Source organism: Pelodiscus sinensis, chromosome 18 (assembly GCF_052426305.1).
Source record: "Pelodiscus sinensis isolate ZL-2025 chromosome 18, ASM5242630v1, whole genome shotgun sequence".
NCBI lineage: Eukaryota > Metazoa > Chordata > Testudines > Trionychidae > Pelodiscus > Pelodiscus sinensis.
The window spans coordinates 4,830,051-4,850,984 of NC_143069.1; the positions used below are offsets into that span (position 1 = coordinate 4,830,051).

Genomic DNA, 20,934 nt, shown 5'->3' on the forward strand with positions numbered 1-20,934 from the left:
ACACCTTGAGCATGTGCTTGCATCCCTGAGCATCTGGCCTTCACAACATCCCCTGGCAGTGAGTTCCGCAGGTTGACTGGGCATTGGTTGAAGTACTTCCTTATGTTTAAAGACTAACAAGATGGTTTATTAGATGATGAGCTTTCGTGGGCCAGACCCACTTCCTCAGATCCTTTTTTTTTTTTTTTTTTGATCTGAGGAAGTGGGTCTGGCCCATGAAAGCTCATCATCTAATAAACCATCTTGTTAGTCTTTAAAGTGCTACATTGTCCTGCATTTTGCTTCAGCTACCCCAGACTAACACGGCTACATCTCTATCACTATTCCTTATGTTTGTTTTAAATGTACAAACATTCAGTATCAGCCATAGAGAAGAGACCTAAGGAAATAAAATTCATGTGATATAAAAAGTTGTTCTGTCACAGTTCCTTGGAGCTCTGCAGTTTCCGTTCTCTGCTGCTGTTGTTGCTGCCTTTCCAGATTTCATGCTTTCTTGTGTGGATGATGTTAGCTCCTCAAACTAGACTTATTGAATCCTAGGGTGGGAAGAGACCTCAGCTGGTCATCTAGTCCAATATTTCTCAACCTTTTTTTTTATAAAGGACCCTTTTAAAAAATTATAAGTACCCCCAGTACCTACAGTTTTCAGACACACAAATATTTTTTCTACTATTGCAACACATTTGATTAAACAACTTAATTGTAGTCAGGTAGGCGATGACATTTTTGGGTCTAAAAAGTACAAAAATAATAAAATGCTGTAAAACTTACAACAAAACTTCTCCAAATCTCAGTTGTGTTGACATACCCCCCAGACTTCTCTCAAGTACCCCTAAGGGTACTAGTACCGCTGGTTGAGAAACACTGATCTAGTCCAAAGCCCTGCCCAAAGCAGGAACAACCCCACCTAAATCATTGCAGCCAGGGTTTGGTCAAGCCAGGACTTAAAAACCTCTAGGGATGGAGATTCCATCCTCTCCCTAGGGAACCCATCCGAGTGCTTTCCCACCCTACTAGGGGAATAGTTTTTCCTAATCTCCAACCTGGACCCCCCCACTGCAACTTGAGACCATTGCTCCTCCTTCTGTCATCTGTCAAACTCTGTGTAGTTTGCTGACACTCATTGCAGTGCAGCTTGACCCTTTGTAGCGTTGGAGGATATTGGGTTGGCCATTAAACATTCTAGATAACTGCTCAGGCTAACCCCTTGCACAGTAGTGATTGCTTCTTGAGTTAGCACCGTCTTTTCTGGTGTTTCAGGATGCAGCGTGTAGGCCAATTGCTCATCACCTAACACCAAAGTTGTGAGAGTAATATTGGTTCCATGTGCTTTTCTACTGGATCTACTATGAAGTGTCCTCTAAAGTTAATCCAAGTCCTATGTACCCCAAACCACTTTTACAATACTTGGTAGTCCCCACTCTGTGCTGAGAAGTGGGTGACTATGCAGCCACTCCTGGGGTATGTCTACACTGCCACCTTAGTTCAAACTAGGGTGGCTAATGTAGGCATTCGAAGTTGCAAATGAAGTGCTGCCATTTTTAAATGCCCCGTAGTTCGAACTACCTGCCCGCGGCTACACGTGGCACAGACTAGGTAGTTCGAATTAAACTCCTAATTCGAACTACAGTTACTCCTGATTGCAGGAGGAATACCAGATAATTCGATTTAGGGCTTTAATTCGGAATCCCATTTCACTGCCGCGTGTAGACGCAGGCAGTTACTTCAGGCTAGTCAATTTCTAAAAATGGTGACCAGCCGGGAACATGCTAATGTTTGCAATTTTGGTCGCCCTCATTAGCCTCCCTAGATCGAACTGGGGGCTAGTGTATACATACCCTACGTAAATAAGGAAAAGTTATTTACATGCTCCCATAACACAAGAACTTGGGGTCACCAAATGAAATCAATAGCAGGTTTAAGACAAAGAAAAGGAAGTATTTTTTTTACACAACACACAGTCAACCTGTGGAACTCCTTGCTAGAGGACGTTGTAAAGGCCAGGTCTTTAACGGGATTCAAAAAAGAGCTAGATAAATTCATGGAGGTTTGATCCATTAATGGCTATTAACCAGGATGGGTAGAAATGGTCTTCCTAGCCTCCGTTTGTTAGAAGCTGGGAATGGGTAACAGGGAATGGGTTACCTATTCTCTCTGGGGCATCTGGCATTGGCCACTGTTGGAAGACAGGACACTGGGCTAGAAGGACCTTTGGTTTGACCCAGTATGTTAAACTTGCAGTCTCTTAATTTCATGGGATCCCCGCTTGGTTTCGTGTGTAAAAGGAAGGGGTAAATAGCCCTTCCTTTGCATTTTCTCCACACCATTCATGATATTATAGACATCAATCACATCCCCCCTTAATCATCTCTTTTCTAAGCTGTACAGCCCCAGGCTTTTCAGTCTCTTCTCATACGGAAGCTGTTCCATACCCCCTAATAATTTATGTTCTCCTCTGCATCTTTTCACATTCAAATTTATCGCTTTTGAGATGGGGCAATAAGAACTGCACATAGTATTCAAGGTGTGGGCGTATCCTGGCTTTATATAGTGGCAGCATGGTATTTTCTGTTTTATAATCTATCGCATTCCTGATGGTTTCTAACATTCTGTTAGCTTTTGTGACGGCTGCAGCACATTGAGCAGATGTTTTCAGAGCATGATCCACGATGACGCCAAGATCTCTCTCTTGAGTGGTAACAGGTATAGTTGGAATGAGGTTTTCCATGGGGGTGTATGCAATGGGGTGTGGAGGGCAGGCATGTGGGGTGCACGGGGGCTAGGAGCTATACACAAGGATGGGGTTGGATGTAAGGACAAGTGTATGCATGGAGGTGGGGGAATGTGTGGGAATCAGGGAAAGTGGAGAATAGGTGGGGTGCATGCAGGGGCCAAGCATGGGGAAGGGGGTCATGCATCAGTGCATGTGTAAGGGTGGCGGGCTGTACATGGGGGTAAGCAGGAGAGGTGGCAGGCATGCACGGGGGCTTTCACGAGGGTGTGGGGTGCATGGGGTTGGCAAGGTATATGAGGGGATGTGTACAAGGGGGCATGAATGGGGCTGGAGGGATATGGATGGGGCATGCATGAGGGTGGGTGGGGCAAGTGCGGGGAGTGCATAAGGGACACTCATGGGAGTGTGCAGGGAGCCAGAGTGGTGCACAGAGATTTGCATGAGGGTTGGTGGGGCAGGCCTGGGGGGCATGCATGGAGGTAGCGGGGTGTGCTTAGGGGCTTACATGAGGGTGGGTAGGACACGTGGACATGCATGAGGTGTGCATAGAGGCTTGCACGAGGATGGACGAGGCACATGTGGGAGTGTGCAAGGGCCAGAGGGGTGTGCGTAGAGGCTTGCACGAGGGACACACATAACAGCGTGTAGGGGCCAGAGGGGTGTGTGTAGGAGCTTGCACGAAGGTGTGCACGAGGGACACAAGTGGGAGTGTGCTGGAGGCGAAGTGGCATGCATAGAGGCTTGCACGAGGGCGTGCAGGGACTGGAGGGGTGTGTCTAGAGGCTTGCACGAGGGTGTGCATGAGGGCCATACAAGGGAGCATGCAGAGGCCGGAGGGGTGTGTGTAGATTGGGATTGCACAAGGGCGTGCAGGGGCCGGAGGGGTGTGTCTAGAGGCTTGCACGAGGGCGTGCACAAGGGCCATACAAGGGAGCCTGCAGAGGCCGGAGGGGTGTGTGTAGATTGGGATTGCACAAGGGCGTGCAGGGGCCGGAGGGGTGTGTCTAGAGGCTTGCACGAGGCGTGCACAAGGGCCATACAAGGGAGGCTGCAGAGGCCGGAGGGGGGTGTGTAGATTGGGATTGCACAAGGGCGTGCAGGGGCCGGAGGGGTGTGTCTAGAGGCTTGCACGAGGGCGTGCACGAGGGCCATACAAGGGAGCATGCAGAGGCCGGAGGGGTGTGTCTAGAGGCTTGCACGAGGGCGTGCACGAGGGCCATACAAGGGAGCCTGCAGAGGCCGGAGGGGGGTGTGTAGATTGGGATTGCACAAGGGCGTGCAGGGGCCGGAGGGGTGTGTCTAGAGGCTTGCACGAGGGTGTGCACGAGGGCCATACAAGGGAGCATGCAGAGGCCGGAGGGGGGGTGTGTAGATTGGGACTGCACAAGGGCGTGCACGAGGGCCACGCCTGGGGGCGCCCGCAGACTCTTGCACGAGGGCGTGCAGGGGTGGGTGGGGCGCGCGCGAGGCCGCTCCCGCCGGGCCAGCGCCTGCCGGCCCCGCCCCCCGGCCCCTCCCCCGCGCGCCCCCTCGCGTCGCGCGCACGCCCCTGGCCGCCCGCCCCGCGCAGCCGGAGCCCACGGCCCCGCCCCCGCCGCCCCTGCCCGCGCGCGCGCACGCGCGCTCCCGCGGCCCTGAGCGGCGGAGTCTGAGGGGAGGAGGAAGGAGCCGCGGCAGCCGCCGCCATTACAGGCCGAGCCCGCCCCGCGAGGGAGTCGCCCCCCCCCCCTCCCGCCAGCCCCGCCGCCCGGGGGGCGAACATGGCGCCGCCGCCCCCCCAGCCCCGCCCCGCCGCCCCGGGCCGGGCCCGCCGCCGCCACGGTAGGTATCGCCCCCGCCGGGCCCCTCCCCCTGCGCCGCCGGGAACAATGGGGCCGGCCCCACCCCCTGCCGGGCCGGAGGGGGGAGCGACCCCCCAGCCTGCCCGCGCCCCAGCCTGTGGGGGGGAGGGGCCGCCCCTCCAGTGCGGGGGGGGGGTGACCCCTTGTCCCTGCCCTGGCGGGGGGGGGGGGAGTCACCCCTCCCCCTTCTCCTCCCGAGGGGGGGCAGGACTGTTCCCATCTGTCATGCCCTGCAGTGGGGGGTCCCCCCCCCCCGGTCAGGGGGGCAGGCAGGTGACTTGCGGGCTCCCTCCCCCTTGCTGTGTCCGGGCGCATGGAGGTGGGGGGCCGTGGGGCGCCTCCCCAGGTGCAGGGGAGCCAGCCAGCGCCAGGACACGGGCCCCTCGCTTCCTCCTCGGTGGCTGTTGCGTCAGTCCCCACCCTGCTGCCAGGGGTCTGCTCCAGCCCGTATCCTTCTGTGTCCAGGGACAGCCCCCGGGCTTGTGCCCGAGCGAGGATGAGGAAGTGTCTGTGTCTGCGATCACCCCTTGCCTCTCTCCTCCCGCAACCTAGGGTGGCCACGGCTCCACTCTCAGTGCCAGGAGGTTTCAAGGTACGTCCCCCTCCTTAATCCCTCCTGCACAGAGCTGCAGATTTTAGGCCTCGCCCTCTCTGTCCACTTGGCTTTGTGCTCCCTGGGAGATCCCTTGTCCCCACAAAAAGAGTGCTGATTTTCCTTGACTCCTAGCATCCCCATGCAGATAGAGAACTCTGATTTCCCAGCAGCTGGTATTAGTGGGTTTTTTGATTGGTTCTGTTGCAACTCCCTCTTCCTGGGGTGGATTAGCATACACATTTGAATGATAAGTGATGGGCACCAGTTTATCATCTTCTGCTTTACTAGCCAGTACCCACCATCTACCATAGAACAAGGGTCGATCCAGTCCTCCTGCAAAATTTGAGGGTCAAGGGGTTCTGGTTGTCTCTGTGAGCTTGTAGCATGCACAGGTAATCAGGAAGCAGCAGGCGCAGTGGCTGGTTAAAGTGGGGCAGTTGTCCCAAAGGGATTAGAAACTGCAGCCTTTAAATGATTCTCTGCCTTAAAATAGGAGAACAAATTGGCTGTTTTTGGAGAGTCATCTCTCTTTACCTGTCTGTTCAGTCCAGACAGACATCTCCAATTTAGTACATCCCTTGGGGGGCGTCAAGCTGCACATCTTTGTAATGATGCTTCCCATAATCAGTTATGAAGGTCCAGTTTTGCTCATAGTGAAGTCAGCTGGAAACTTGTTACTGCCTTCTGTTGTGGCAGTTGTGTGAAGGGATAGGAAGATTACACTGATTAACTTTATTGTTTTATATACAAGTCACCAAACAAAAACATTGCTATGTGATTTAAATCAAAATAACTTCAATGATCAGTAGGTCAGTCGTGTGTTTTTCATAGTAAATGATGTTGAGTGTTTAAGCATGTTAGACTGAAAACACAGTTTAGTTGAATTCTTGTAACCAGTGAATTATAAACAGAAAGTTAATTTGATCTGCAGTTTCTAAAAGGTCCTTTTGTTTCATTTGCTCTGTAGGGCAGAATTATGCAGCACTTTTGTCCCAGGAATTCAGGTTTATTCTCTGTGTGACTGTGAGGTGTGAAAATATTGCCAGTGTAGCTTTCTAGAGTGTGGCAGTAAATATTTTCTTAGCATGGTGAAGTGAAGGTTTGGATCCATTTTTTTAACCATTATTTACATTGCTACTGGAAAAAAAGAAATATTTGTGTATGTTCTTGTTTGGTTTACATAATAGAATGAGCAGGCAGATTTACTAGTAGCTGATTTTTCCCCCCCAGGTTCTTGGGCTGATAAGATTTTGTAAAGATTGTGGGATGAGCAGATTTCCATGCTGTGAGCTGACATTAAAGGAAGAAATTCAAAGCAAATGATATATTTATATCTGCTTTTATTCATGTATCAATGGCTTCAGGAATCTGTGGTGGTAACATTAACTGTAATAGTTAAGTGTGCCCATTGGTGAGGCTCTTTATTTTCCCGGGTGTGTGTTCTGCATAGATTCTGCATTTCTCATCACTAGAATCCCTTTGCTAAAGGCAAAGCTGAGTTGGTTCGGACATTCTTATCCAAGGAGCAGGTGATGAAGGTGTGTTCCTCCTAGTCATTATTTCTGTGAAAGGAGCTGGGTATTATCTCTTTGAAAGGCAGCAATAGCCATGTTGATAATTTCTGGTTTTCCCAACTTGTAAAGCTGTTCACTATCACTTCTGACAAAGTTTCTTTTATTTTTTTCCAGTCATTTTTTGAGCCTCACTTTGGAACACCTAAAGTGCTCAACTTCCAAAAGAGGTGTTGGATAATGAAGAAGGTTCAGAGGGGTAGCCGAGTTAGTCTGTAACTAGAAAAACTTAAAAAAAAGAATCATCTAGTTTTTAAAGACTAACAAAACATGTAGATGGTATTGTGAGCATATCCCACTTCTTCAGATGAAGAGGGTGTAGTTAAGGAACAATACTGAATGTAAAGTTCTTGTTTTTAATCTGTGTTTTAGTTGTACATACAGTTCTTGTTTTCACTGTATAGATGAAATTCAGCACACACATGCTTTATTTCTTTTCTTCAGTCATTCAACTGGAAATTAAATAATATTTTGGGGGGGAATCCAAACAATGTTGTACCTTTGTAAGTAAGACTACACATTTTTAAGAAGACTCAACTTTTCATGCTGAGTCATTGTTGACCCAGTGCTCCAATAGCAAAGGTGTGAATGAAAGATTTGAGTTACTGCAATTTGTTTTTGTATCAAAATTCCTGAAAGTGCACAGCCCTGCTTTTGAATGATATTGTGCTCTTCCCATTCTGTTTTTTCCACGTTACCTTTTGTTAAATTTGATTGATTTTTCTCTAATTTATCAAAAAATGTTAAAACTACAATTGCCCCCTTTTCCCTAGGATGTTAAAATGTGTTATCTGTTCCATTTTGAAAACAGCTTTTTCCTCATTTATACATGGCCTTGGAAACTGCATTTGTAGTGTTGGATGCCCTCTGTAGGAATTCATAGTATTTGTTTTTTTCTCAGTGAAAAAACAATGTCTATCCAATGTGGAAGGTGTAGGGAGCTGAGTAGCAGGGGAGATCTAGGTGACAAAAACGAACACAACATGTTGAACTTCTGGTTGTCTTATTACTAAGTTGAACATGATTTTGAATACATGGCCACTGTCCCAAAACACAAGCTGACATATTGATGCAATCTCTATTTGGATTCTTCTGCAAAGTGAATTTAGTTTTTTCAGCAAACTTCAAGTCTTTGTGCAATAAAGAAGAGAATGACTGTCCTGTGGTACTCATACCCTTTCTTCTAAAAGGTCTAAAAGTGTTCCTGTTACAATTGGTGGCTTGTTTACATATTATACATTTTCTGAACAGACTGTAGTAGTACAATTTTTAAGAGCTTCCAAAATCTTTTTCTTTAGATAAGCACTAAATATTTATAATCACTTGACAGTGTTCCTTTAAACATGAAGGACTACTTCTCCCTTTGGGAAAACTGCAGTCATCTCGCAGCATCAAATTTACAGAAATATACTGTACCAGTCCACTATGTACACCATAGTCCGTTATGTACTTTGAAAATTAGTCTAAGTGATGTATAAATTGATCATGGTAAAAAGCAATATGTTTCTGCATATTAAAGCAGCATGTTGGAATTATATTGATTTTTAAATATAGTTGCAATGAACCTCTAACGAAAACCTTTAAAATTCCAGTTTTTCCTTCTCTATAGGAGGATTAATGATGTACAATCTCATAATCCATTGGAACCTCTGCATGTGTTGACACATGGCAGCTGTGTGGGTGATCACACTTCACAGGAATAAAATGAGAGAAATCATGACCATTAGTAATTACCAAGACTTTTTCTGGTAATAAATTGTTTACAAATGAAACACTTTGAAAATGGGTAATATGTTACATATGAAATCATTAGAATTCTGACTGATTCTTAAATCTGGACTTTTAGACATAGGACTTTTATATCTAGATAGTGATTTTATAGGAGATAGGATACCTAAATGGACTTGTCATAATTGGCATTTTAATCTGGCAAGATAGAGCTTGGAATGAATGCTTGCTTAGACGGTAGGTAGACTGCTGGCTGATGCCGCTATTGTGATGTAATTTTTAATGGCCTGGATTCATTGATTTATTTCTTTAGCCTGCTGACTGCTATAAGATTCAAGCACTGATTAGTCAGTAAAAGAATGCAAATGAACCCATTTGATAAATGTAAAAAAAATTGTGAGGACTAGCTCTGGGCCTGTGAAATTGGCATTTGCCCAGTAAACAGCCACTGAATACAAATGCTGGAAGATGGTGAGATTAGCTCCAATGGCCAGTGAATTTGAGGGCTTCATGTCTGAAGTTAATGTATTGTTTATGCCCAGATCAGTTTGCAATGTGACATGGTGATGTTTACCTTTGTTGTATGTAATAGTTGGGAGTTTTGTACAATAGTCATCTAGGTTCTAGTTCAAGGTCTCACTTTTAGTGACATTTGATATTGGAATGAGGAAAGGCTTGTAATAAATATGCTAGCTGAATAATATACATTATAATTTATGCGTTGATTCTTGTGCCTCAATTTTTCTGTCCTGATTTTTAATATTTTTTCTGATAGGGGTTATCCAGTTTTTTGACCTCCCCCCCAGTTTTCTTGAGCCCATTGGAAGCTGTTGAAAATAAACTAAAATCTGATTTTGTTTTTGCCTGCTGATATTCTGAGTGCTTGTTGTCAAATATGGTGCACATCTATTGCTCTTGCTTGTGCTATCACAGCTGCTTTTTTATTCCCTGAGGTGCAATGCGTGGCAAAATGTGCTGATGGATTTGCGAGTAAGATTAAGGCCATAATCCTATCAAATAGCCTTACTCTCTGATATTTTGGTGAAGTACTTTTTTAACCATCGGGATCATCTACATTCTTGATGAAACCATGACAACTCTTAATTTCCCTTTCTTTTATTGCTGCTGTTTTCCTGGCCCTGCATTTCAACTTCCATCTTTCTGGAGATGTCTGGGCAGGACACCCTTCCCTCCTTCCCCCCCTCCTCCTGCCCTGGAGAATCCATCAGTGCTGCTCAATTGGCTGGAGGGGGTCACACAGTTTAGTAATGCTTTCCATATTCTTTTTTCTCCACTCCCAGGGGCAGTCTGCTGCCTCTGAAGTGCTTCCAGTGTTTCTCTCTCACATTGCAGTGGAAGAAAGCTTTTTCTTTATTAGATTTTTAAGCCAGCCATACTTCTTCTGACCATTACTTGTCACTTTTTTGCTGCTACTCTCCTATACTTGATGGCAGATTTTCCAAGTGTTTTTTACATAGTTTTAAAATATTCTTTTGACTTCTCATCTGATTAGGATGAAAACTGAATACCAGTTTTGTCTATACAAAATTGAATGCATTGGCACTTGTAGTTGTAAAGTGCCCTAATTTTAGTTATTTGTTAAAGGATGTGGGGAAGTGAGGAGACAGGCGATTAGAAGCAGTAAGGCTATAACAGAACTGTTCAGGGAAGATTGAACACCCTGGAATATTGCTCTTGATGCTGCCAAATCAAGTTTTTATTTTCATTTTACTGCTTTTTTGGGGTGTGTGGGAGGAAGTAGTTTTACATTTCTATTTGGAAACAGAAGCCCTGCCACAATCCTCTACAATAGCTGTATCTGTCAGCAGTCTGAAATTCCATTCTCGATTATTAGAGAATTTTTCTCTTTCGAACTAATGGGCACCATGCATTCAGTAACTTGTCTCTTGGATCCCTGCTCCCTTAAACTCGTTAAAGATTTTCAAATTTAATTGGTACCCAGTACTCCTATTCTTCTTTTATCTTGCCTTTAAAAAGATGGTTATACTTTTAAAGAAATTTTCCTTGCTGTCTGGGATTTCTAATTTTAGGACAGTGTCACCCAAGCTTTTCTTAGCTAATCAGTCACTGGTCCATTTATCTCAATTCCTTTGATATCCAGTGTGATTTTTAGAGATGGCCTAAAGTGAGGCTGCATTGGTCCGTAGAGCTTATGCTCTTACATGGCTGGGGTTTCAGGGTAGGTTGTAATAATGAAGCTGTATTCCTCCTCCTCTGCTAATTCTCTTACATGCACCAGTAATGGGGCTGTATCTGTCATTTCTTTTAGATATTTCAGAAGTCTTTGATATGCAGCTTTGACAGTGACTCTGTTTCAGTTTGCCTTGAATCCTGTGAGCTAGTTACTGGGGATGCATTACTGTGGTTCAAATATTATAAGGGTTAACAGATAGGTAGTCTGGTGGCAGTTAGATGATAGGAGCTGCAGCTTCATATTTTGTTAAAAATAGACTGTTTGAATTAAAAAGTATATTAGGGTACAGGGAAAGCTTATAAAACTATAAGGGGTTTGGAATGGGTCCCATATGAAGAGAGATTAAAAAGACTTGGACTTAGATAGAGGTCTGTAAAATCATGACTGGTATAGAAAAAGTGAATAAGGAAATGTTATTTACTTATTCCTACAATAAAAGAACTAGGGGGTCACCAAATGAAATTACTAGGGAGCAGGTTTAAAACAAACAAAAGGAAGTTTTTCTTCACTCAGCACACAGTCAACCTGTGGAACTCCTTGCCAGAGGATGTTATGAAGACCAGGACTTCAACAGGGTTCAAAAAAGAGCTAGATAGATTCATGGAGGTTAGGTCCATCAATGGCTATTAGCCAGGAAGGGTAGGAATGGTGTCCCTAGCCTCTGTTTCTCTGTGGGTGATGGGGGAGAATCACGTGATTACCTGTTGTTATCCCTCCCTCTGGGGCATCTGGTATTGGCCACTTTTGGCAAATAGGATACTGGGCTAGGTGGACCTTTGGTCTGACCCTGTATGGTTGTTCTTATGTTATGTTTTTCTTCTATCCTAGTGTCAGGAAAAGAAATAAGTTGACTACCAAAAGTTGCTGCTTGGTTGTATATACTAGACTTTTGAGCTGTAAGCCTGGAATTGGTTTACTTTTGTAGTTTTATTTGTAACTATTTTCAATATATTCAGGCTTTAATTGTCATCTTACAGATAACTGGTGTGGACTTCTGCATTCTCTTTTGCTTTATTTCTTTGTAACCCTGGCCTATATTTCTGTTTAGATGTTGCTGTGCATTTAGGTCTAAATTTTCATTCTAATAATGCCATAACTATTTTCCTGTTGTCAGACTTGCATAGAAATGTGAAAGTTGGGCATTTCTAATGTGGTAGTCATGCTTTTTTAGGGTCTCTCCTTGACATTAGTTCCGGAAATACCTCTTCTTATTGACTTGTAGATAGTAACATTTTGTGTTGGTGTCTTACAAGATTCTTTTTTCAGTAAATCCTGTTCCACTTTGTATCTGGGTATACGTTTGTCTTGGAAACAGAGTTAGAATGTATTTCCTCCATTGAAGCTGTAGCCCAGGTACGTGCATTGGTGTATCTTTCATTATTATCAGGCTTCTTCATCTCGTGTGAAGCTGTAAATGGTCTAAAATTTGAAATGGTATAGTTCTGTTCCAGGTAGGTGAGGATGTATATTTGAACTAAAATAGCTTATTGTAAGACTTGCTTTGCCATGCTGACCACATTAACTTGTGACGTCACACTGATTTTGCAGAACAGCTTTCTTAGGGCAACCCTATCTTTTCTCCCTATACTTCCAAGTGTTTTGTTTTTTTTGTGCACCTATTGGTTGCTTTACACCACAGACAGGGTGACTGTTTCAGTGCCGTTTATATATTTTTAAAGCAGTTTGGGATCTGTCAGGTTGAAAAGTGCTATGGAGGGGTTTCTCAGCCGTTTATGGAGTGGCATACAGTTTAATAGCATGTTTTTCTTAATTACAAGCGGACCACTTCCCTTACAATTTATTTCTGTGGCAAATTCATCAGTTGTTTACATTAAAATGTATTTTTAGTTTTTATGAGAAACGGAAATGGGGGAGAGGGCAGCACGAGCTGACAGTCAGCTCTTCGAGAGGTGCCAGTAGTTTGCGTACCATACTTCAGAAATCTATACGCTGTGGAATAACATAGCATGGCTATAGATGGGTGTTTTAAAGGCCTCTATACAATAGGTTTCCAGAGTCTCTTTGCAGGGTCTACTGAACTTTAAGTTACTTTCTAATATTCCTAAACCTCACACATGCCTAAAATGAGCATGTGATTTGCAGTTCAGAAGCTGGTATCTCTTGTGAGCAGCGGGGGGAAAAAGTCAGTGGTGGACAGATGCATGGAGTTATTGAAATCCCTCTATTTTGGACGCAATCTAATCTTCTCTGAAAAAACTGACACATGGCGCACTGTAGTCATGAACAGAACAGATTATGAACAGGAGGCTGCCAGACAATTCCCCAACACCAGATTCTACAGGCTTCTATACGCTGGTCCCACTAAAGAATATCCCCCAAAAACCCTAAACCACCTGTTCATGAAACTCCCAGCTACAGACCAGGACCAAATCTACAGAACCCTCCTCCCCCTATTTCCCCCCCCCCCCCCCCCCCCCCAATCCCTGACCAGTGGTTTTCTATCTGCTACCCGAGATACACAAATCTGGAAATCCCTGCCCGTCCCATCATCTCAGACATTGGCACACGGCAGGATTATTTGGTTACATTGACTCTCTCCTCAGACCCTGTGCTACCAGCACTCCAAGCTATATTTGAGACACCACCAACTTCCCGAGGAAACTACAGAACATCCGTAATCTTCCTGAAAACACCATCCTATCCATCATGAATGTAAAAGCTCTTTAAACCAACATGCCACACGATGATGGATTACTAGCTCTCAGGAACACTATCACTGATGGCGCTGCTGCATGCCTGGTTACTGAGCTCTGTGACTTTGTCCTCACCCATAACTATTTCTGATTTGGGGACAATTTATATCTTCAAGTCAGCAGTAGAGCCATGGGCACCTGCTTAGCCCCACACTATGCCAAAGTCTTCATGTCTGACCTCGAACTACATTTCCTCAGCTCTTGCACCCTAGCACACTTCTTCTACTTTAGGGATGTAATAGTGTATCAATTAACTGATTAACCAATAAGCAAAAGCTTTATAGGTTAATGTTCGACTACATGCATTCCCCCTCCCAGTAAATTTTTTAGCAGACTAGCCAGCAGCCTGTCTCAGTCGTGGCTTGTAAGGGGTCTGGGACCAACTCCCACTGCAGCTCTGCATTTTAAGTGTATTAGGAGATAGGTGTGCAAGCAGCCTGGCTCGGTTTTGGCTCATGCTGGGTCCATGGACTGCTGGCACGTCAGTGTCAGAGGCAGCAGTGCAGTGTGACAGGCAGCTGGTTTTTAAACTGTCTCCCTTTGTGGACCAGCTCCTGCCTGGCACCCCACGCTGCTGCTTCTGATATAGAGGCAGCAGTGTGGAGTGGCAGGAGGCTCCTTAGGAGTGGGGCTAGTTGCACTGGCTGCTGTCCCCATCTCCGGGGACTATAGAATAGTCAAGTAACTAATAAGAATTCATGAGGTTACTCGACTATTCAGTTTTAACATCCCTACTCTTCTTACGATACATTGACGACAACTTCATCATCTGGACCCCAGGGAACGACACCCTTGAAGAATTCCACAGAGATTTCAACAACTTTCATCCCACCATCAACCTTAGCCTGGGCCAGTCCACACAAGAGATCCACTCCTTGACACTACAGTATAACTAAACTACCGCTACATTTCCACCACCTTATACCAGAAACCTACTGACTGTTACATTTACCTACATGCCAACAGGATTTGTTCTAATCCTGCAGACAAACACCTACAGGATCTCTATCGGGCATTCTTAAAACTTAAATACCTGACCAGAGAAGTGAAAAAACGGACTGACCGAGCCACATGAGTACCCAGACATCAGCTTCTTCAAGATAGGCCCAACAAAGAAGACGGTAGAACACTTGTCATCTATAGCCCCCAACTTAAACTCCTCCAATGCATTATCAACCATCTACAGCCTGTCCTTGAAAATGATCACTCGCTCTCACAGGCCTTTGGGACACAGGCCAGTCCTTGCCTACAGGCAACCCCCTAACCTCAAACAAATTCTTTCCAACAACTGCGCAGCACACCTCCATCATACTCATCCAGAAACCCACCCCTGCAATCAGTCCCGGTGCCAACTCTGTCCACACATCTGTACGAGTGACATAATCACAGGACCTAACCACATAAACCATCACATCAGAGACTCATATAACTGCACATCCACCCATGTGATCTGTGCCATTAAGTGCCGGCAGTGCCCCTCTGCCATGGATATTGGCCATACTGGACAGTCTTTATGACACAGGATTAATCAAATATTCAAAATGGTAACACACAGAAACCTGTTAGGGAACATTTTAACGTACCCGGGCACTCGCTAATGGATCTAAAAGTGACTATATTACAAAGCAATTTCAAAAACCAGATGGAGAGAGATGCTGTAGAACTTGGTTTCATTTACAAGGTCTGAACAAAAACCTGACCTGGAGGGGCCATTACATTCCACATCCTGATGACACAAAAAGATAAGCGCCAGATGCTTATAGCCCACTCTATTAACCTCATTTAGCAGGGACACTCTAATTGACAATATTTTTTCCCTTCTCTTTCTCACCCCCATCCCCTCTCTTTTTCTATTTTTTATTTGTATCCTGGACCCCTGGCTCCATTCATCTGAATAAGTGGGTTCTGCCCATGAAAGCTCATGATACCATCTACATTTTTTTGTTAGTCTCTAAGATGCTGCAGAATTATGTGTGTGTTTTTTTTCAGCTACAGACTAACATGGCTACCCCTCTGAGACTTTTCATCTTCTCTAGTGTGGCTTGGCAGGATGAATTTTGGTTTTTTGACCTTCACATGGAATTGATATGTTAGGGTTAGTGTTCCAACAGGCCTTGGTTGGAGCAGAATAAGCAGCTCAGTGGTTTGCTAGGAAAAGTACACCTGACCTAATAAAGCTGCTCTTGGGACTTGTGGACACCTAGTCGTGAGATACAGAATTTAATTAGTAGAAAGGAGGTTTGCCTGCCCTCTAAAGCGGGGATAGGGAATCTCCAGTCCACAGGCCGCATCCAGCCTGCTGCTGCTTAATTTATCCTTTCTCCACTCCATGGGCTAGAAGGCCTGGTATGTCCCTGTAGCCCCTAGGTGCAGGAGTGGTGAGGTAAGCTTCATATGCTGCCCCTGCCTCCAGTGCCGGGTACGCAGCTTCCATTGGCCAGGAACCATGGCCAGTGGGAAGTGAGGGGGGCAGAGCCTGTGGGCATGGGCGGCGCACACCATGCAGAGTTGCCTGGTCCCTCTGCCTACTGACCAAACATGGCAGCTGCCTTCAGGAGTGGCATTGGGCCGGGCCAGGCACAGCATGCAGAGAGTGTGCTTTAGTCCCGCTTCATCACTTACTGGGAACTGCTTCCGGTAAGTGCCACCCAGCCAAAACCTGCACCGTGCCCCTTCTCCAGGTTGGAACCTCCTCTCACACCCCAACTCCCAGATTCCACCCCCCCACCTCAAACCCTGTGTCCCAGATTGGAAATGTCTGTCACCCCAGATCCCTCCAAGATTCCCCAGCCTTCTGTCTCAACTTGGAGCACTCTTGCATCCCAATTGTCTCCCATGCTCCACTCCAAATCCTTTGTCTCAGGTAGGAATCCCCTCTTGCACCCTAACTCCCTCTGACACCACCTTTCCACGCAAGCCCTCCCTTCTTGTACCTCAACTCTCCCAGACCTCACCCCAAACCCTCTGTCCCAGGTTGGAACACCGTCATGCACACTAACCCCCTCCCAAACTCCACATCCCCACCCCAACTCCTGTCCCATCCTTAAGTCCACTTCTGCACTCAAACTCCTTAGTCTTCTCCACCACAAACACCTCATCCCTATCCGAGAGCTCATGTCCCTACCTGGATCCTTCTCTCCAATCCCCTGCTCCAGCCCACAGCCCCTTCCTGCAACCTGAACCACTGATTTCTCGCCCAAACACAAGCCTCTGTGCCCCTCTTCAGGGCAGGAGCCATGAGCACCGGCTTGCTCTGCTGTGGTGGGGGAAGCCCTGAGCCTCTACACCCCCTCCTCGTGGGGTTGTGTGGCCTGTGTGGTTTTTTTCCTGTGGGTTAATGGCCCCCTTAGAAAAAACATTCTTGTTTAATCTGTGAGAATTTCAGTGTCTTAAACACTATTCTAGGTGTGTAGCAAGTAGTGGTTAGATATTGAAAGTGGCAGGTGCAGTTTTGGAGACATCATACTTCTTGCTTGAAAATACGGAATGTGCAATATCAGTAGGCTATTCAGGAGAAAGGGGATTCTCTCTCCCCTCTAGTATTGAGTTTCTTGTACTTATTCAGCTCCCAACTGGGGGCTGGGACCGTAGAGGTCCTCCATGAAAACCTGTGACCACCCATGCTTAGGGTGATTACTCTGATTTTGGCCGTGTATGTGTGCGCCATGTCCTATTGAGAATCTGGTGGGAATTCCATCTGCTTACCATCCAGGGCTTCATTGCTCGCCTCAGACAAGACACCTTTCTTGGCCACGTGCACTTTAGAATGTCAAATTCTGCTCTTTGACTGGTACAGATATGAAGTTACTCATAACTTTTGTGTTATTCTGGATTTACGTTGGACAGAATTTTATCTTCTCAGTGTGGGAATTTTATTTTCTCCTCTAAAACAAAATTGAATATACCTAATTCAGGTAGAAGATAGAAGAAAATTAATGGTTTCCGACACTTGGAAAGTAGCTAAAGCAGTTACCATAAACCTATCAAGTTTTGTGGATAGTTAATAATGTGATGATAGAGAGAGAGTCAGGAAAGGGAGATTGTGGAATCTCCATCACTGGCGATATTTAAGAGCAGGTTAAATAGACATCCATCAGGGATGGTTTAGACGGTACTTGTTCCTGCTGTGAGAGCAGGGGACTGGACTCGATGACCTCTCAAGGTCCCTTCCAGTTCTAGTGTTCTATGATTCTATGAGGATTAGAAGTTGTTTGTTCACAAATCATAGAGTCCTAATGAAGTTCCCTCCTGTCCCCTCTTTCAACCAGTCTGGAAGTCCCAACCCAGATATAGTCAGACTGTCAACTGGTATGATGGGAATTTCTACATCATCTGCGTCTGGATCTTTAATGCTGAAGCATAGTAACATTAGCAGAGAAATTAATTTCAATCTGACACGTTTCACTTTTGGTTTTGGGAAGCCAATTTTCATAAAACCACTCATTTAATAGATACTGTGATTAAAGTTGAGCTAAATGGGCATATAGAGGGATGAGAAACGTGGTATTTTCATTAAGATTTAACTTTCTACTGCTGCATGTTCCCTTCCCTTGAAGCCTCCATCTACCTTTAACATAAGTGGAATCTCACTGAGGATTGAAACTTAGTTAAATATTTTTAACTCAGGTCCAACTAAATTGGTATTTAACATAGTATGGTTGGCTTGCATGGATTAGGCTAAATTATTAGTATGACAATTTGTTTTCTTCTATTAAAAATGTGATGAGGCTAACTTGCATTAGTATCCTTGCTGATTCTCAAAAGCAAGTTAGGAAATAGTTTGTTGAATTTTGCTTTAAACTTGGGTACTAGAGAGGAATCTTAAATCTGTTGAAGTGTAATATGGATGGTGGAAAAGTCTCTAATATTAGAATTTTAAACACACTCCTAATGTAGAAATGTATGCTTAGCCTGAGAAGCTACAGGTTGATTTTAGGGATGTTATGGTGTACACAGTTAACCAAATGATCCTGGGCTCATTGGTTAACCTTCACAGTTACATGCAGGCCCCCATCCTGTGCTGCTGCCTCTGTATCAGAGGCAGCAGTGCGGGTGGGGTGGTGGGAGCTGTGCTTGCGGGGAGATGACTCAGACACAGCAGCATGAGGAGACAGCTCTGTGGTAGCTGCACTATGTGTAAATGAGTAACTGCTGAATTTTTCAGTGGTTACATGTTTACATAAATACACACATTTTAACATCCATACTCGATTTGTGTTCTGAATCATTAGCTTTGAAATACCTTATGCATTTTTATGCCACCTCATGTCTCTAGGAAACTCTAGTCAGCCCAAACCCAGAGTAAACAAATCTGGAGGTGGAATATCCATTTTATTCTCTTCTGCATTCAAATGCAGGTACAGGTTGGGCCCCTCTTATCCGGTACTTTTGGGACTTGACCCATCCTGAATGAGCAGGTTGACCCATCCTGAATGAGGGAACTTGCTGGATCTGGGGAGGTCCCTGCCACTGGCCTCATAGGATTCTTCACCTCCCTGCGGCTGGCTTCGCTCAGGCCCAGTGCCACCGGGCTCCAGCCTGCAGAGCTTGGGCTTGTCCTCCGGTCCTCTGGGGTTCTGGGGCTCCCCAGGGACAAGCTGCCCAGCTGCCACGGACCTGCTTCTCCACTGCCAATTGGTAATTCCTGTGCCCCACTTCTGTGCTTTGCTGGGGATCCCTGGGGACGGGGCTTGCTGGCTGCCCCACTTTTACCACTGGCTGCCCTGATGCAGCCCCGCTTTGCCAGGGGTCCCCAGGGATGGGACTCGCCTGTCCCGCTGCTGCCCCACCGGGCTGAGACCCCTTGGGAGAGGTTTATGTTCCCAGGTGCCAGGGCTTTCTGGCCTGGCAACATCTGTGGTCCTACTAGACCATGGATGTTGCCAGACCAGAGTCCCTGATTTCAGAGGTTCAACCTGTGTAACTTAATCAGAATCCTTGCAGTACATTGACTTATTCTGTGGGTCCCCGAAGCATAACTAATCTGAGCATTCTGCTGGTCTGTAAACCTCCAGATCCTAGTGACTTGCAAGAGGAGTGGGTAGGCGATCGGAGTCATGAGATTTTGTCTTGAGAGACTTCCGCATCAGTGTGGGCATTGCCTCTGATATGATAAGTGCTAAATCTCCAGTCTGAGCACTGCAGCCCTGATGTTTGCAAGGTAGTTTTGCATCCCCGTGTTCTGGATGGCATTCTCAGGTTGCATGTGGATGTAAAGAATGAAATAATAATTTTGTGGTGCTGGTCAGACCACTTTCTAGTCCATGTGGAAATAAACTTTTACTACTGCAATGAAAGAGAAAATTACCACCACTGTCTTTGCCTGAAAACTTTTGGTTTCTCCAATTTCAAAAATTTTCTGACCAAAAACATCTAGCCATGTGTCTAAGGGGTGAAATCTAAGCAAATCAGCAGAACTCTTACTACTGTTGCACTTCAGAGGAGTAGCCGAGTTAGTCTGTAACTGGAACCCAGGGTTCCACGTAGCACCACTTGGGAAACACTGCTGTAGACTTTTAATCATTCTCGTTGCTCTTCTCTGGACCTTCTCCAATTTCTCCACATCTTTCTTGAAATGTGGTGCCCAGAACTGGACACAGTACTCCAATTGAGGCATAATCAGTGCAGAGCAGAGCGGAAGAATGACTTCTTGTGTCTTGATCACAACACACCTGTTAATGCATCACAGATGCCCTTTGAGGGTTACATGTACACTGCAGAAAAAAGCCCAGTGACTGTGAATTTGTGCTCTCAGCAGACTTGAGCTTGCACAGTGGGGTTAAAAATCTCAAGTGTAGACGTTCCTGCTAAAGCAGGAGCCAGGGGTTTGAGACCCTTCCCCTCCAACAGATGTCAGAGTCTGGGTTCCAGCTGGAGCTATAATATCTGGACTTCAGTTTTTGGCCCTGTAGTGAGACTCCAAGTCAGCTGATTTGGGGACTGATACTTCCTACTGCAGGAGAGGGGTTTCAATGTAGATGTACCCTAAATCACTTCACAGCCATGGGATCATTTGGGATTCCTGGATGTAACTCAATGACCCAGTATTCATAGAAGCAAAAAATTCGCACTTCCGTTCCTGAACACTCAGATAGTCATACCACACCAGAAGCTGATGGACGGTGATTCGTGCATTTGTATAATCTCCAGGTTGACAACTCGTATCTAGAAATGAAGTCTTGTACTCTTAGAGCATTTTAAAAATTAGTACAAGACACACTGACTTCCTGCTGTGATGTGTTTACAAGTTTCTGTAAACACATTATCCTGGGATTGTATATTGTGAAGTCTTTCTCCTGATATTCAAGTCCTCCATGGCCCAAATTACTTGTGACATCTCTTCTCTCTCCACAAGAATGACATACTGCTGCTGAAACCTTCAGCCAATAGGGAGAGGTTTTAGGATATGGGGCGACAATTTTCACAGGGGCTGTATCCCTGCTATGGAGCTCTTGCAGTTGACCGTTTTACTGGTTGTTCAGACAGTGTAAATGTCTAAGCTTTTGTGAATCCTGATACACTCTTGGCCCATGTGTG

General features: G+C 45.6%; 1 protein-coding gene across 2 annotated transcripts in view; it reads left to right on the top strand.

Moving 5' to 3' along the window:
- Positions 1-4,351: 4,351 nt before the first annotated feature.
- Positions 4,352-20,934, top strand: part of ARHGAP35 (Rho GTPase activating protein 35) — a 121,414-nt gene continuing 104,831 nt past the window's right edge. Inside the window, exons 1-2 of one of the 2 annotated variants that reach the window (XM_075915359.2) lie at positions 4,352-4,555; positions 5,041-5,167. The gene's annotated coding sequence lies outside the window, so the exon portion shown is untranslated. The remainder of the gene's footprint in view (positions 4,556-5,040; positions 5,168-20,934) is intronic. The other variant, XM_075915358.2, reaches the window with a different exon arrangement.